The sequence below is a fragment of the Gracilinanus agilis genome, chromosome 4 (genome assembly GCF_016433145.1).
Source record: "Gracilinanus agilis isolate LMUSP501 chromosome 4, AgileGrace, whole genome shotgun sequence".
Classification (NCBI taxonomy): domain Eukaryota; kingdom Metazoa; phylum Chordata; class Mammalia; order Didelphimorphia; family Didelphidae; genus Gracilinanus; species Gracilinanus agilis.
The window spans coordinates 434,912,721-434,932,103 of NC_058133.1; positions in this window are offsets into that span (position 1 = coordinate 434,912,721).

Consider the following 19,383-nt stretch of genomic DNA (forward strand, 5'->3'; position numbering starts at 1 on the left):
AGGATTTAAATCTAGGCCTTCTGAATGCTAATTCAATGGTCCTTCAGTTTCATCATGTTTTTATAAGACATATATATAGAATACAATATCAGTATGTCATACTTTTAAGTGGAAAACCTAAACTGTGCTCTAAACGTCATGGTTAGGTCAGGATTAACCAGAAGGTAGAAATCCACCCACAATGATTAAGGTTACCTCTTTAGAAATGAGGCTCATAAGTTGCATGGAAAAATGTACCTGTCACCTGTATGGATAAGGGAAGAGTTTATGAATCAACAAGAGACAGAGAAGACCATATGACTAGGAAGAGGGGGCAGAAGTTGGCAGTGGTAGTTCTTACTACTCTTCTGCCTTAGAATCAATATACAATACCAATTCAAGACAGAAGGTGAAGTGTTGGGTTTTTTTTTAAGGACATAACTGGCAGTATTCAGATGATGAAATCAAACCTATTAATAGTCATATGTAAAAATGCTGTAAATCACTATTGATTAGAGAAATATAAATTAAAATATTTCTGAGATACCACCTCACATGTATCAGTATCATGACAGAAAAGGAAACTAACAAATGCTGGAGGAGATGTGGAAAAATTGGACACTAATGTGCTGTTCTTGGAGATGCAAACTGGTTTAACTATACTAGAGAATAATTTGGAACTCTATCCAAAAGGCTATAAAACTTTGTGTACTCTTCACTTGGCAATACCACTCTTTGGTCAAGGAAGTCAAGGAAAAAGGAAAAGAACCTATTTGTAGAAAAATATTGGTAGTAGCTCCTTTTTTTTTTAGAATGGCAAAAACTTGGAAACTGAAAGGATATCCATCAGTTAGAGAATGGCTGAACAAGTTGTGGTATATGATTTTGTTGGAATATTATTGTACTATCAGAAATTATGAACAGGAGGGTCTCAGCAAAAAAAAAACCTGGAGTCTTATATGAACTGATTCAAAGTGAGATGAGCAAAACCAAGATGGCATTCTACACAGTAACATCAATATTGTAATGATGATCAACTAGGAAAGATTTATCTACTCTGATCAGGACATGGATCCAGGATAATTCCAAAGGAGCTAAGAAGAAAAATGCTATCCAACTCCAGAGAGAGGTGCTGAACTTTGCAGATTAAAGCATACTTTTTTCTTTCTTCTTTCTTTGTGTGTATGTGTTTTTTTTTTTTTGCTAACATGGCTACTATGGGCATATGTTTTGCATAACCACATGTATAACTGATGTCATATTGTTTGCTTTCTCAAGGAGCCAAGGAAGGAGAGAATTTGGAACTCAGAATTTTAAAAAATGTTAAAATTTTTTCATATAATTGTGCAATATCTCCTGAAATAAATATTTATTTTAAAAAGAAAGAAGGCAGTGACCCTGGGCAAGTCATTTAACCCCAATTGCCTACCCCTTGTTGCTTTTCTGTTTTAGAATTGATACCATTAATCAATCAATGAGTAAGGGTTTGAAAAACAAACACATAAAAAAAGAAATAAGGCTCATAAATTAAAAGGAAATAAGTTATTGTCGATAACTACAAAAAATCTTTATCTTACATATTCTGCTCTCAGTCCTCTCATATGATCACAGATTTAGCTGTAGAAAAGACCGTAGAGACCATTTATTCCAATTACCCCATTTTTCAGTTGGGGAAATTGAGACCCAGAGAGAGGAAGAGATTTCCCCAAGATCACAAGGGCAGCAAGTAACAAGCTGGGATTTGAAACAAAGATATTCTGACATCAAATCTAACAACCTTTTTGTTGTATCACTGCCTCTATTGTAGAGAATCTTATACTTTTAGTGTTTTTTGAAATGTTCTCAAGATAATTCAGAATTGACTGTTTCTATTTACAGAAACACTTACTCAAAGAGCTTACAATGAATTAGTCAGAAATAAATAATTTTCATCATATCTAGAAACTATACTGAGTCTTTTGATGTACCTGAAGGATAGATTAAGTGCATTGCCAATTTCTTGAGTGAAAATGTATCCATCCATGCTACTATAACTGGTTGAACAGAATCTTGGGAAGACTCTTTAAACACTATCATTTTTTTTAACCCTTACCTTCCATCTTAGACTCAGTGCTGTATATGGGTTTTAATGCAGAAAAGTATTATGGGCTAGGCAATAGCGGTTAAGTGAATTGTCCAGGGTCACAAAGCACAATCATTTTATTAGAACAAACCATAAATTCAATTAAATTGAAACTGAAAAAAAATATAAAAGATTTCTGAGCCAACCTAGAGTAATGGTTAAAGAAACAACTTCAGAATCAGCAAGACCTGGTTTCAAGTTCTACTTCTGACACATATTGCTTGTGTTACTGGGATAAGATACTTAACTTCTTAGAATCCCAAATAACTAAGACTTTCAGTTACAGAACAGTTGCTTAACTGGAAGGTGAGAGAAATTTTCCTCATCAGGAGTTCCCTATACTAATGAAATCATAAATTTAGTTAGGGAAAAATATTTGCCAGGCAATGTACTGGTCCTGAATATACAATTAGAAAAATAAAATAGTTCCTGAGCACAAAGTGTTATCCCCATATTTTTTGGTTTTCTTAGTGTTTGATTAATGTCACTCATCACTGACATAATCTCTGAATCTCCTTAAGTGTCATAACTACGGTAATAGAGCTTCATTTAGTTCAAATCTCCAAACTCCAAAATGCATTCTTCATGTATTCTTGATTCTTCTAATTCAATTCCTTTCTTTGTTTGCTAGCATGAGAAATGAACTGTTGTTTTTTACATCATGAATTTTCATACCTATCTCCTTTCAGCTACCATTCTAAAATGTCTAAGGAAGAGAAGTCACACTATTTTAAACATTGAGGGGAAAACTGATTGGGTAATTGATGCACTATTGAAGTAACTGGGGAAAATCAAATCTATCCAAATTCTAGGTCTAATGAATTATAAGATACAGGATTATTCAATGCCCTGAATTCATGGTGAGCCAAATATCTAATTTTAAAAAGCAGTTCTAGAATTCACTCAGCTTATAAACAGGCAAAACCAAAGGGCCCCAATTCTGAGAAACACAGGAAATGCCAGATGATGGCAAAAAATGGTTTGGGAGTTTATTTCAAAGGTTAAATAACTGAACTATTCAGCAACAAGTGAAAAAATTAAAGTGTATTCCCCTCTGTCTCATGGTTTATTTGTTGCCTCTCAACAGCTTTCTGGAAGTGGCATTGGCCTTTGTGAACCTACTATGGACTTCATTTCCTCCCAGATGCAGTATTATATCTGTGTCTTCCTGGGTTTTTGACCAAGAGAGGATTGGTGGCTAGGGAAACAATCTGGCATATATATCAGCAGCTGGGATGTATCTTTCATTATTCTGGTCTTAATCAAAATCCTGTAAATATTTCTATTTCCTAAACAAGTATTTTTCTCTCTTTGAATTGTTTATCTTGGGGCCAAGGAAGTCAATTTCATCAAACTTTTGTATATGAATGATGCACCCTTATGTGTAGGGGTGCTATTTGAATAAAGAAGATCAAGGCACTTCTGTCAGATGTCTTTGTAGAGATTTTGGGTGTGTCACTTGACAAGGTGACATCCTGACAGATGACACTGCGACCCATTCAAGTGTGGTATGTGTTTAAACAAAACAGGGCCACATTTCATTAAGTGAAGGAGGGATGACAGTGGAAATGAAAGGCGAAGAGGTGAAGTAGAGGGCAGGTTTGCTAGGTTTTTCTTTCTCTGAATATTTGAATAGGCAAATACTTGGAAATGGATTTTGTATCCTCTTTTTAAAAAATCTTTTAAGTTTTTAAAAAAGGTAGACTCATGGCAGGGAGGGAACATACAGGTGATAACATGGATAAAACAAGATGCTTAACCAAAATGATTTCCATCTTGCATTTTACGAGATGATTCTTGAGGACTTGGAATCGAGAACACATTTTGCCACATATATAATCCCCTTGATCATTACAGGCTTTTGTTTTAGGGCCAGATTTGGCCCTTTTTGAAGTTTTGTGCTTATTCACTCTAGGCAAATCACAAGGTCCTGCTTCTAAGAAGAATTAGGATTAAAAAGGCCCATTACAAGGCATCTTTGACATTAAATAGCTTTAATATTTTGAGGAGGTAAGTGCAAATAAATCAAAATCAGACATCACATTTCCATCAGAGATGCTGATTTAAAAAATTAAGGACTGGGTGGATAGTCAGAAAACATGTGGTTTTTCCCAAGCCCACCAAGTTAGAGGAATGATTTATATCCCTTTTAGTCAAAATGGGATTCAGATCAGGCACCTCTTATGAGATGCTTCTTTTGCCTGAGATGTTGACAGAAATATTTCTACCTTCCTAAGAACATTTTGAATAGGCTATCTCTTCCAATATTGATTCTCTCTGAACAAACTCCCTAACAGCTGTATCTCCTCTGTTTAGCATTTGTTAGGCCAGCAGGAAGGTGCTAATCACTGCCTCAAATCCAGAAGAAGAGTATCTCCACTGTAGCATATTCATGTGGAAGCTCTGAGGACTTTTCCCTTGCTGGGGAAAATACCCAATTAGTTTAGCTGGAAAAGAGGTAGCAGCAAAATAATTCATCACATTATGTCTGAAAAGGTATATCCCATTTTATTGTTAGTTATTGACCAATTATTTATAACATTAATTAAAATTATAATTAGCTATTAACTAATCAATGTTATTAATTAGTTTGCCACCATTCTGCCAAAAAGAGTGTGATAGGCAGGGAAGGGTGTCAGGCAGCTATTTTCATTGTGAGCATTTACACCTCAGACATTAGCAAAGATTAAAATCAGAGCTTGATTTATTGTTTTGTTGATGGCAGACTTAAGAAAGTGATGAAGAAAATTCCAACAATGCAGATGAAGTTTACAAGTGTGTCCTGAGTACATTTCCACCCTCAGTCGATTGTTAAACGTTTACCAGCATGCCTTTGGTGATAAGCCTCATCATTTGTCTTCTGAAGTCATGATTTATTACTACATTGATTAACCAGAGTTCTCCCAACTTCAATGTTGTTTTTCTTTACGTTACTGTGGCCTTAATGGGAAGTATTTTCTGGTTTTGCTCATTTCAGTCCAAATCAGTTAATACAAGACCTTTGAGATTTCTTTGAATTCTTCATACGTATTTCTTATAATATGATAATATTTTAATCACATTTATATGCCAGTGTTTCATCAGACTATATTTATTTGTTAAGGAGAGGACTTCTATATGAGTAGGTAAATTTCTAGGTAGTGATAAAGATGCAAAGAAAAGAAATAATGAGGCATCAACAAAACATTAAAAAATACACTAAACCAACCAAGATCTGAAGGAGACATAAGGAAATTTTGTAAGTAATGTGTTAAGTTGAATACATACATTCTCTTTAGAATAAACTGAATGCCAGAAGTTCATAGTAAATATTTGCATAAATACATGAAACAATAAATATTAAACATACAAAATCATAAATAATAAATATACAAAATACATATGTAAAATGCTTTTTTATTCTTCCTTGTATGCCAAAATATGAATGTTTCTTCACAATTGTTAGAATCAGACACAACTGAACAGTACATGTGTATTCTTCAGCATAAAGTAAAATGAAGAAAAATGTCTTATAAAATATTGAGTTCATTATAAAAATGTTAAAATTTAAAAAACATTGAAAATGTTGGTGGTAATTAATAAACCATCTTTCTATCACCTTGTGATTAGCCCTCATTCTTTTTTTTTAAACTCTTGCCTTCTGTCTTAGAATTATTTCTAAGTTGGAAGAAAGGTAGGGGCTAGGCAGTTCTTTCATTAGCATAGATTTAAACTCATCTTTTCCTGATCATCCTTTGCTACATACATCTCTGGATGGCCAGAGACATCAATGCAATAGGTTCTCAGACACTGTCATTAATGGAGTATTATACAGCAATTCAATTCAGTTGGATACTTTTTGCACAGCTCTTGGTTCTCAGTTAAGATACGGACGCATAAAATAGTCTCTGTTCTAAAAGAAGTTTTGATTCTGCTAGGGAAAACAAGTATACCAGTAGGTAAGTACTCAAAAATACGCACACTGTAATTTGGGGGAGGATATAGTTCCTGAATTGAGAACTGAAAAAAACTTTTGCTATTATCCAGGCTCGTTCAACTCTTTTTGTGTCTAACTCTTCTTGAGCCAAAGAACCATACTATCCTTGGGGTTTTCTTGGTAAGGTTATTGGAATGGTTTGCCATTTCATTTTCCAGTAGATTAAAGCAAACGTTGGTTAAGTGACTTCCCCAGAGTCACACAGTTAGTAAGTGTCTGAACTCAGACTCATTAGAACTCAGGACTCCAGTCTTAATGCCCTATCCACCAAGCCAGCCAGCTGTCTCCTCTGAAGGAAGCTAGGGATTCCAAGTGGCAAGTGAGAGAAAAAAAGAACATTCTAGATATCAGGCACTGCCAGTACAAAGACTCCAAAGGCAGGAAATGGAATTTCAGATATAGGGGACATCAATTAGATCAATCTGGATGAAATGTTGAGTGTGTAAGGGAGAGGAATATGAGATCACTCTAGAAGGATAGTTTGGAGCCAAATAATGAAAGGCTTTAAATGCCAAATAGAGGAGTTTATATTTTCTCCTTAAGGCTGTAAAAACTCACTAAAGACTCTTGAGTTGAGGAGTAATAAATTGAGAGCTAAAATTTATCTTTTGGAGCATAATCCCCACCTAACTACTTAATACAGCATGTGGGCTCTTGGACCAACCTAGAAAGTGTAATAATCTTAATGTCAGTTAGTGGGCTTTTCTTTTACAGTGAAGATCTGCACTGGATTTATAATAATAGCTAACATTTATATAGAGTTTTAAGGTCTGCAAAATACTTTACAAATATCATCTTACTCTTACAACAACCCTGGGATATAGGTGCTACATTATCCCTATTTTATAACTGAGGAAATGAAGATGAATTCACTTGCCAAGGGCCATACAACTAGTAGGTGTCTGTGGTCAAATCTGAACTCAGGTCTTCCGGACTCCTTGGACTGCTAGGTCCAGGACACTGTAGATAAAGTGCCATTCACGGAGTCAGAAAGACCCTTTTTCTTCAGTTCAAATTTGCCTCAGTTACAAGCTGTGTGACCCTGGGCAAGTTATTTAATCCCATTTGCCTCAGTTTCCTCATCTGCAAAATGAGCTAGAGAAAGAAATGGCAAATGATTAGAGTATCTTTGCCAAAACAAATCCCAAGTCCCAAGTGGGGTCACAAAGAGTCATGCATGACTGAAAAATAATTTATTCATTGCAATATTTAAAATATTTGGTTACCTCTGAAATGGCAAAGAACATCTGCAAAAAACAAATAAACAAAAGAAGAACACCATACAAAACACTAGAAAAGTAATAGAGACTGGCATAGAGGTTTCTGAATAATTAAAATAATGAAGGTAAGTATTTAAGTAAAATAAAATTTATTCTCACTAGTTCTTTTTAATAGTCCTTGTTAAATAATTGTATGTTACAAGTGCCTAAATGTCATGGTAATTTTCATTTATGGAGCACTTTCTATCACTCTTTTTTATTTTATTAAATTTCTTTTTATTTGTTTGTTTGTTGCATTAAAATACCCAGTTAATTTCCACTCTACTTCCTCTTCCCCCATTAGAGAAGGTATCATTTGACTAAAAGACATATGTACATAGAAAGCAATGTCTTAATTTTTTTCCATTTATCAGTTTACTCTCTGGAGGTCATGCAAAGTCAACCTTTAAACACTATTTCTGTTGTTTTCAAAGATTTTCTCTTTGCTCTACTTTTTATCTGTCACAAAGGTATTTGTGTAGGTCTTTCCACTTTTTTTCTAAAATTAACTTGTTCCTCATTTCTTTCAGTAGAGTACTATTCCATCACAATCATATGCCACAACTTGTTTTCTAGCACTTCCCATCCTAACTAATATGGTTTGCTTTTTGATCCTCATCTCACCAGAGAAGGAGGGCTGTGTGGGGTTACTGAAAGGAGGAAACTTAGGATAGGAGAAGGAAGGGAAAGGAAGCCAGAGGAAGGGAAGGAAGGTAGACCAGCCAGTAGCTCCCAGCCCCAAGAGGGGAAATTGACCCGAGCTCTTTGGAGCTCAATAAAGATCAGGTAGCACTTAATGTAGAAGAGCTAAATTTTATTTAGTTAGTAAAGGGAAAAGTTAGGTAGGGAAGAAGGATCTCCTCCTGTAGGCACTTCTCCAGGGTTGAGCGCCTCTGGAGTTGAGCACTGAGAGCTTCTCCAGGGTAGAGAGAGCCAGGGCTGAGAGAGCTTCCTCCCTCTCAAGATCGCCAAAACTCTCTCTTTTATACTTTCTCCTACACCTTCCACAAAGTAATTGGGAGGTGTTGGGGGAAGTTGTAGCAGGGAGTCCTGGGAGACTGTCTCCCAGGGCTTAGAATAATTTTAAAAAGCACATTCCCCCCTGTGATCCTTTGGGAGACTAGTCTCCCTAATGGATCATAACAAACATAAATAAATTTACAATTACAATAAAATAAAGGGTATATACGTCAATACAAGGAGAGAATGGTAACATTTTTACAATATAAGGAAATCAAATATTTGGTGCTTCTTTTACCAAAAAAAAATTCAGGGGGCAATCCCTTTCTTTCACAACTCTCTCTCTCTCTCTCTCTCTCTCTCTCTATATATATATATATATATACATACATACATAAAACAACAAAACAGATGAATTTAACAAAATAAATGAATTTTAGCAAGACAAATTAATTTTAAACAAGTCAAATGAATTTAAAACCTCCCAAAGTTCAAAATTTTGCACATCCGGTTGCTCTGTTAGGCTCCTGCATCAGTATGCATTCTCCATGTGGTCTCCACATGCATCTCCTTTTGGATTCCAGGAGGTAGTAAATCTCTTTTCCTAAAATAACTTTAACTCTCCATATGAAATAAAAACACATTCCCCCCCCAAGGAGGATAGAAAGAAACACTGAAATCACAGAGGGATATATGGCTGAGGCAAGAGGCATATGAATCACTGCCAATCAATTCATCAGAAAAATTAACACAAAAAGGCCAAATTACTAATGGATGAAAAATTCTAAACATCCAATTCTAAACCTTATATAAAAAAGTTCTAAATAAGAAAAAAATCAAAATAGGTCTTTGAATAATACCTAATCAAAGCAATCCATGTCCAACATCACACACTTACCCACTTAGCAACCAGGACCACAGCCAACCACCATAGTAAGAAAATTAGGAAAAAGGGACTGTATTTTTATTTATTGGTCTGATATTTTGTCATTTCTTCCTTTCTTTTTTCATCATTTTTTTCTCAAGGATAGAATATGGAGCCAGAACAGCCAATTGTTAGGTACTTGATATAAATTTTCACGAGTATGGTTTAAGGAGTCCTATGTCTTAATGTATGTTAAGCATCGTAACCTCAATTATCACTCTAGGTTCAAGTCCTTTTTATTGGCATAGAAGTCTCAGCAATCCTAGTAGGATTAGTTTCTCTATTTGATCTCTGTGCATTTTTGGCATCATGCAGGTTAGGTATGTGCATCTTTGGCACTATATAGCTATCCATGCGTTTTTGGCACAGTGTAGATGAAATCTGCGCTCCTTTGTTGATCCCATTTTGTCAAATCAGACACATGTGCAAAGTCCCATAATGGCAAAATACCAATGGCAGTTTCAGTAGTCTAAGGCTTTTGGGCAGACAGTTACAGTTAGAACAAATGGATCTACTAAACCTACACTAATCTAATAATCAAAACCTTTTTCAATTTATATAACATGTGTTTCAAATACAAAAATTGCACATGCAATTACAAAAAAATGTGCTAAAAATTCAAAACATATATATTTCCTATAATCAGTGACAATGAGAGAAAAAATATATGTAGATGTATGTTGCAATTCATGTCACTTAAGGAGGGGTAGACTATAAAGGTTCTTACCCAAGAATTTAGATGCATTTCCTCTTAGCTTAGCCATGATCCATAGTGTGAGTGCAAATGAGGTAAAACAATGGAGTCATAAAAGCAATAATACATTTAAGAAAATACAAATATTTCACAAAAAGCACAAAATGAATATCAAGTCAAATTCAATACAAGTTTCCTAATATAGGTAATATATGTTCAAATATTCCAAATACACAAAATACAAGTCTTCCAATTTATCAATACAATGCAAGTTGTTATGGTCTTCCATAAAGGCACATGTCAAATACCGAATGGCACAAATAAAGATAAGAGGATAGACCAGTGGTTCCCAAACTTTTTTGGCCTACTGTCCCCTTTCTAGAAAAAATATTACTTAGCCCCCTGGAAATTAATTTTTTTTTAAATTTTAATAGCAATTAATAGGAATGATAAATGCACCTGTGGCCATCACCACCCTCTGGATTGCTGCAGCACCCACCAGGGGGTGGTGGCGCCCACTTTGGGAATCACTGGGGTAGACAAAGACTGGGTTATAAAATTCTGCTGCTGCTTCTTTTCTATTTTTAGGGAGACAAAACTGAAAAGGGTTAACTAATAGCAACAAAATAACAAAAACAATAGAATTTTAAGGGGCACCTCCTTCTGCCCCAACTAGAGGGTGTGATAATGAGATTAAATCTATTCTGCCCATCTTTAGATTTAATCACCTAAGGTGAAAACATCTCCATTTAATTTACAAGTTGGGTGGTCTGCAACCCAAGTGTGCTAGAGTGAGTAACAAATCAGAATTTACTGACTGCCTCCTGGACAGTTCTAAGAAAAGCATCTGTTGCTATTGGACATGCAAACTAAGAGGAAGGCACAGGAAGTGATGCAAAAGAGGTCCCTTTAAAAAGAGAGATTTGAGTGAGCCAAGTTCTCTTCTGGTTCTTGCTTGGACATGGAGGAGTGCTGTACCTGGAACCCTGAGACCTTGGTGTGTCTCTCTTAGAACTACACGTGGTGAATAAAGAAGGCTGATTCCTTTAATCTCCCAGGAGGTACTATCCTCCAGGAGGCTCCATTGATTGGGAGAAGCCCTTGTTGCTAAAACCCTTGTTAATTGATTTTTAGGCTCTGGTTGGGCATCTGGAGCCCTGCCAGAGTAACCCAGACTTAAATACAAACCTCTTATTCTACCCCCTTCTCATCTCTCTACTTCCACTCTCTCCTATATTTTGTAAATAAACTTCCATAAAAGTCATTTTGACTTGAGGTTATTCTTTAATTGGGAATTGATATTTATTCAGTTCCCTGGCAAACTTACCTTTTAATATATTCAACGAAAAACTCTCTTTTCCCCCTTACAAGGGGCAGTAGCACCCTGAGTAGTCTGGTTATCATTCGTGAAATTGCAATTCCTATAGGTATTATCCCGATAGTTATTGTTTCTATAGTTATTATTATTGTTATTGCTATTCCTGAAATTGTTGTAGTTATTATTATTCCTAATTGTCTGGAACAGATTCTTGCAATTCATCATTAAGTGTCCCTTCTTGTTATAGAAGTGGCAGATTCAGAGATTGATAATTAGACTCTCAGAGAGGGGCTAGTGGTATTGGTGTAGTATCATCATGCCGTCTTTCCTGCTTTTCTAGTTTATTATGTAATGATTTCAGTTCTTTTTGTATGGTATCCAATAGATCATTAATTTGTACCTTTTTTTCTTCATGTCCTTTAATGACATACACAGCTATTATCTTTAAATCCTCCAGATCCATTTCTGGCCATTTGGTACAATGCATCTTAAAGTAATCCTGGACCACTCTGCTAGAATTGTTTATAAATTGTCACCTTATTCGTCTTATGCCTTGCTATGTTGATAAATCTAAATCCAAATATCAACCTCCCAATTCAATAAGCTTGTCCATAAACTGAGAGGGAGTTTCATCATCATTTTGTGTTAGGCAATCAAATTTGGTCCAGTTGTCTGGACATTCTGCACATCCTTTCATTGCTTTTAATATTGCAGCCCTAGCATTATTTAACTGCAAATATTCCTTAGAATCATTGTGGTTCCAGTGAGGATCCTTGCATGGCCAGTGTACTGCATTTTGTCCTAGGGCATTATTTACATGAGAGATTATTTTGTTTCTTTCTCTCTGTCAAGAAGATTTGGAGTAATTTTTCCACATCCTTATAGGAAGGATTGTATTAGAAAAATATGTCTTCAGTCCTTTTCATTACAGCTATGCGTTTGTCATTATAATTTGGAATATCTTTTTTAAATTTTTTGATATTTTGAGGAGTGAGTGGAGTATGGTGTGTTCAATTCATCAGATCCCCAGATCAGTCTAATGTAGGCACTTCCCTCAGAGGGAAAAGGCCATCACAGGAATCAGAATCCTATGAATCAGAATCATAGTGTGTTTTTTTGTGTTTTCTGAGTCATTTGCCTGCTTACTGAGGCAGTATGAGACTTTTGAATTGTTTGTGTGCTAACTGAGGCAGTATTGGTAGTAACCAGTGTGATCTGGACTGGGTTTGGTTGTGGACTGGGAGAAGGGACAGAAGAGAATAGGGTGTCAGGAGAAATAGCAGCAGAGGAAGGGCTGACCAAGAGATGCACAAGATGAGAGAGGAATTTCTTCACATCTGTTTCCTTCTCTATTTCAGGAGAAATAGGAGGAATAGGACTTTCCTCTCTGAGTATTTTGGGAATAGCCCCATAAAATTTTGAATCAGATTTTTGAATTGGATACTCTTGAAATTTTGAATCAGATATTTGAATTGGATCCTCCTTTTCCAGTGCATCGTGCATAGAGTATCTGAAGTTGTCTAATTGGATTTGTACTGCTTCTTGGATCTGGGTTTGCAGTTTCCTATTTGTAGCCTTCTGCATGTTATTGGAAATTTAAAAAAGAAAATTTCCCAGCAGCATCAAAAGGAGGAGGTATTCAGAAACCATAAAGGTTTCCAATTAGGCAAAATCCAAAAAGTTTTCCTGTATAGAAGTGATCATATTGAGCAGCTTCTTCTGATTTATTTATTTAGTCAGCTAGCTCCAATCATTTATTTATTTATTTGTTTGGTATATTTATGTATTTAGTTTTAGCTACCAAAAATTTTTTTATTTATTTGTTTGGTTTTGCTATATATAATGTATTATTGGTGTTGCCCTCCAGTGACAGAAAGGCAGCACTGCAGCTTAGCAGAAAAAAGGGAGGGGCTTCTTTTTGGGATTTCCAGGAAGATGGTGGCTTAGATGGAGTGAATCTTAAAACCTCTGCACCCTTACAAACTGAGATAGAAAACAATGCACTTCAAGAAGAAAGAGGACCAAATCTGATAATAGGACAGAGTAGGGGGAACCCTACTGCAGCACAACTAAAGAGGTACACTAAGAAAAAGGCTTCAATTCTTGAACTGTTGGGTCTGAGGGCATAGAAGGGGAATCCCAGGATGCCTACCCCACATGCTGTGCAGTGTCTCCAGCAGCCCAGGAAATCTCAGGGCTGGTGGGCACACTGGTCTGGAGAGAGGGCCTTGCTGACACCAGACTCAGGGAGTTAAACACAGGCACTGGAGAGGTGACTGGAGGACAAAACCAGAGAAACACAGCAAAAATGCCATGGTGGTGTAGAGAGAGCCAAACGCCAGACCTCAGACAGCTTGGCTTCCTCATATCGAGATAAAGAATGCAGGGCTTCAAGAGGAAAGAAAACCAGATCAAACACATAGGACAGCCAGAGGGACTCCTCTGCTGGAGACCTCAGTTCAGCAAAAATGCTCTTTCTTGTCCCCCCATAGTTTTTTTTTTTGTTCCTTTTCCCTTCCTCTTGAGGTTTTAGCCTCAGGGCAAATTAAGCAATAAGATTAATCCAATCAATACAGGATTAATCCCAACAATTGGGCAGACAAGAAGTCTTCAGAGGGCAGAGAAACTAACTAGAAACCTCCATTGCCAGCTGGGGAAATATCTTTCATCAAAGATCATTAAATATATCTGCTCAAACTAGTAGAACAAGGAAGGAAAAAATACACCAAAGCAACAGAAAAAGAGAAAAGAAATGACAATTGACAGCTTCTTTAAGGAACTGAAAAGAGAGCAAATGAAATAGAAATAGAAGAAGAGGAAATAGTTCCAGCAAACTAGACATAGGCTTTGGAAGATCTCAAAATTCAATTAACTCAAGAACTTAAAATTCAATTAACTCAAGAACTTTAGGAACTCAAAAAGCAAGCAAGAGAGGCAAGAGAGGCTGAAGTCAATTTGAAAAAGGAAATACATGAACTAAAACAAGAAAAGAAAGTCTTAAAAGCCAGAATTGGCCAGCTTGAAAATGAAGCAAAGAAGGCAAAAGATGATCTACAAAGAAAATCAGATCAGAAAGAGAAGGATGACCAAAAAGCCAGGGATGAAATTCAGTCTTTAAAAAACAGAACTCAAAAACTAGAAGCAAATGACTTCACAAGGCAGCAAGAATATATTAAACAAAATTTAAAAAATGAAATATTTGAGGAGAATATGAAACACCTCATTGATTCAACCAAAGATCTGGAGAACGTAGCTAGAAGAGACAACTTAAGAATTATTGGTTTACCAGAACATCATGATAAAAGAAAAAGTTTAGATAGCATCTTACAAGAAATTATCAGAGAAAATTGCCCAGAAATTCTCAAACAAGAAGGAAAAGTGGAAATAGAAAGAATCCACAGATCACCTCCTACACTTAATCCACAACTGACAACTTCCAGGAATATTATAGCCAAATTCAAAAACTACCAGACCAAGGAAAAAATATTGCAAGCTGCTAAAAAGAAGTCATTCAGATATAAGGGAACCACAGTTAGGATAACACAGAATCTGGTTGCTTCTACATTGAAGAACCAGAAGGCATGGAACACAATATTCTGGAAAGCAAGAGAACTGGGTCTACAACCAAGAATCAACTATGCAGCAAAACTAACTATATTATTTCAGGGGAAAGTATGATCATTCAATAAAATCAAGGATTTCAAACATCCATCAAGAAAAAAACCAGACTTAAACAGAGAGTTTGCTGCCCAAACCCAGAACTCAAGAGAACCAACATAAGGTATTTAAGAGAAAGGGGGGAGGAGAAAATATTCTTTTCTTTAAGGGACTCAACAAGTTCAATGAATTTGTATCCCAATAAGAAAAGAGGATATTGGCAAATATTAAAAATTGTTATTACCAACAGGGTAACTAGAAGAAGTTTACACAGAGGGAACAGGGATAATCTGTATAGAATGAAATTTCAAAACCTGGGGGGGGGGAGAAGGTAATAAGAAAAACAGGAATACAAACAAAAAGGAATAAATTTATATTCCAAAAAGAAGCATGTGAGACCAACAGGGAAAAATAACAATACATTGTAAGGGTAAAGAGGTTAGAGAGAGGAAATATTCAATACGTAAGTGCATTGAAAGCAACTTAAAGAGGGAAGAACAATAAAATCCATTGGGGCAGAGAATTGATTCACCCCCTATAGAGAAGTAGAACAGTAAAAAAAGGGCTGGTGGGGAGGGAAGCAATACTAGGGAGGGAGAGGGCTTGGGGTGCTTTAAAGAACAATAAGAGGGGAATATGAAGGAATAAGAAGAATAAGGGGGGAGAAAGGGAAGTACAATGAAGGAGGGGATTATAGAAACTGATTAAAAACAAAACACTGGTATAGAAGGAAGCAGTGAAAAAAGAAAGGACAGGACTAGGAAAGAGAATAAAAATGTCTGGGAATGCACAGTTGATAATTATAATTCTGAATGTGAATGGGATGAACTCTCCCATAAAATGGAAGCAAATAACAGAGTGGATTAGAAACCAAAATATTACCATATGTCGTCTACAAGAAACACACATGAGACAGACAGACATACATAAAGTGAAAATGAGAGGATGGAGCAAAATCTATTGGGTTTCAAATGAGAAAAAGAAGGCAGGGGTTGCCATCATGATCTCTGATAGAGCCAAAGTAAAAATAGATAAGGTTAAAAGAGATAGGGAAGGTAACTACATCCTAATATAAGGCAGTATAAACAATGAAGAAATATCAGAACTCAATATGTATGCACCAAATGGTATAGCTTCCAAATTTCTAAAGGAGAAGCTAGTGGAGCTCAAGGAGGAAATAGATAGCAAAACCATACTAGTGGGGGACCTCAACCTTCCCCTATCAGATCTAGATAAATCAAACCAAAAAATAAATAAGAAAAAGATAAGAGAGGTGAATTAAACCCTAGAAAAATTAGAGTTAATAGATATCTGGAGAAAAATAAATAGGGACTAAAAGGAATACACCTTTTCAGCAGCACATTGAACACTCACAAAGATAGACCATGTAATAGGGAATAGAAACATAGAAAACAAATGCAAAAAAGGAGAAATAATAAATGTAACCTTCTCAGATCATAATGCAATAAAAATAGTTATTAGTAAGAATAAATGGAGAGGCAAACCAAAAACTAATTGAAAATTAAATAATATGATTCTCCAAAATAATTTAGTGAAAGAACAAATGATAGAAAGAATTAATAATTTCACTGATGACAATGACAGTGATGAGACATCTTACCCAAACCTATGGGATGCAGCCAAAGCAGTTCTAAGGCGAAAACATGTCACTGAGTGCACATATTAACAAATTAGAGAGGGCAGAGGTTAATGAATTGGGCATGCAACTTAAAAAACTAGAAAATGAACAAATTAAAAATCCTCAGATGAAAACTAAATTAGAAATATTAAAAATCAAAGGAGAAATTAATAAAATCTAAAGTAGAAGAACTATTGAATTAATAAATAAGACTAGAAGCTAGTATTTTGAAAAAAAACAGATAAAATAGACAAAGTACTGGTAAATCTAATAAAAAAAAGGAAAGAAGAAAACCAAATTAACAGTTTAAAAGATGAAAAGTCAGATCTCACCTCTAATGAAGAAGAAATTAAGGCAATCATTAAAAACTATTTTGCCCAATTATAATGGCAATAAATATAGCAATCTAGGAGATATGGATAGATATTTACAAAAATATAAATTGCCTAGATTAACAGCAGAAGAAATAGAATACTTAAATAATCCAATATCAGAAAAAGAAATTGAATGAGCCATCAAAGAACTCCCTAAGAAAAAATTGCCAGGGCTGATGGATTCACAAGTGAATTCTTTAAATCATTCAAAGAATAATTAATCTCAATACTATACAAATTATTTAATATAATAAGTAAAGTAGTCTTACCAAATTCCTTTAATGATCCAAATATGGTGCTGATTCCAAAGCCAGGGAGACCAAAAACAGAGAAAGAAAACTACAGACCAATCTCCCTAATGAACATAGATGTAAAAATCTTAAATAGAATACTAGCAAAGAGACTGTAGCAAGTAATCAAGAGGATCATCCACCATGATCAGGTGGGATTTATTTGAGGAATGCAAGGATGATTCAACATTAGGAAAACCATCCACATAATTGACCATATCAACAGTCTAACAAACAAAAATCACATGATTATCTCAATAGATGTTGAAAAAGCCTTTGACAAAATACAACACCCGTTCCTACTGAAAACACTAGAAAGTATAGGAATAGAAGGTCGTTTCCTAAAAATAATAAAGAGTATATATCTAAAACCATCAACAAGCATTATATGCAATGGGGATGAATTAGAAGCCTTTCCAATAAGATCAGTTGTGAAACAAGGATGCCTATTATCACCTCTATTATTTAACATTGTACTAGAAACACTAGCAGTAGCAATTAGAGAAGAAAAAAAATGAATGTATCAAAATAGACAATGAGGAGACTAAGCTATCACTCTTTGCAGTTGATATGATGGTCTACGTAAAAAATCCTAGATAATCAACTAAAAAGCTAGTAGAAATAATCAACAACTTTAGCAAAGTTGCAGGATACAAAATAAATGCACATAAATCATCAGAATTTCTATATATTTCCAACACATCACAGCAACAAGAGTTAGAAAGAGAAACACCATTTAAAATCACCCTAGACAATATAATATACTTAGGAATCTATCTACCAAAAGAAACACAGGAATTATACAAACACAATTACAAAACACGTTCCAAACAATTAAAACTAGATCTAAACAATTGGAAAAACATTGATTGTTCATGGGTAGGATGAGCTAACATAATAAAAATGACCATTCTACCCAAATTAATTTACTTATTTAGTGCCATACCTATCAAACTACCAAAAAACTTCTTTACTGAGTTAGGAAAAAGTATAACAAAGTTCATTTAAAAGAACAAAAGATCAAGAATATCAAGGGAAATAATGAAAAAAATTCGTAAAGGAAGGTGGTCTAGCAGTACCAGATATTAAACTATACTATGAAGTAGAGATCATCAAAACAATATAATACTGGCCAAGAGACAGAAGGGAGGATCAGTGGAATAGACTTGGGGTAAGTGAAGTCAGCATAACAGTGTGTGATAAACTCAAAGAGCCCAACTTTTGGGACAAAAATCCACTATTTGACAAAAACTGCTGGGAAAATTGGAAAACAATATGGGAGAGATTAGGTTTAGATCAACATCTCACACCCTACACCAAGATAAATTTAGAGTGGGTGAATAACTTGAATATAAAGAAGGAAACTATAAGAAAATTAGGTGAACACAGAAGAGTATACTTGTCAGATCTCTGGGAAAGGAAAAATTTTAAAACCAAGTAAGAGATAGAAAAAATTACAAAATGTAAAATAAATAATTTTGATTACATTAAATTAAAAAGGTTTTGTATAAACAAAAACAATACAACTAAAATCAGAAGAGAAACAACAAACTAGGGGAAAATCTTTATAACAAAAAACTCTGACAGGGGTCTAATTACTCAAATATACAAGGAGCTAAATCAATTGTACAAAAAATCAAGCCATTCTCCAATCAATAAATGGGCAAGGGACATGAATAGGCAATTTTCAGATAAAAAAATCAAAACTATCAATAAGCACATAAGAAAGTGTTCTAAATCTCTAATAATTAGAGAAATACAAATCAAAACAACTCTCGGTTATAATCTCACATCTAGCAGATTGGCTAAAATGAAAGAAGGGGAGAATAATGAATCTTGGAGGGGATGTGGCAAAACTGGGACATTAATGCACTGCTGGTGGAGTTGTGAATTGCTCCAACCATTCTGGATGGGAATTTGGAACTATGCCCAGAGAGAGCTAAAAGATTGCCTGTCCTTTAATCTGGCTATACTATTGCTGGTTTTGTACCTCAAAGTGATCATAGATAAAAAGACTTGTACAAAAATATTTATAGCTGCACTTTTTGTGGTAGCAAAAAACTGGAAAACGAGGGTATGCCCTTCAATTTGGGGAATGGCTGAACAAATTGTGGTACCTGTTGGTGATGGAATACTATTGTGCTCTAAAGAATAATAAACTGGAAGAATTCCATGTGAACTGGAAAGTCC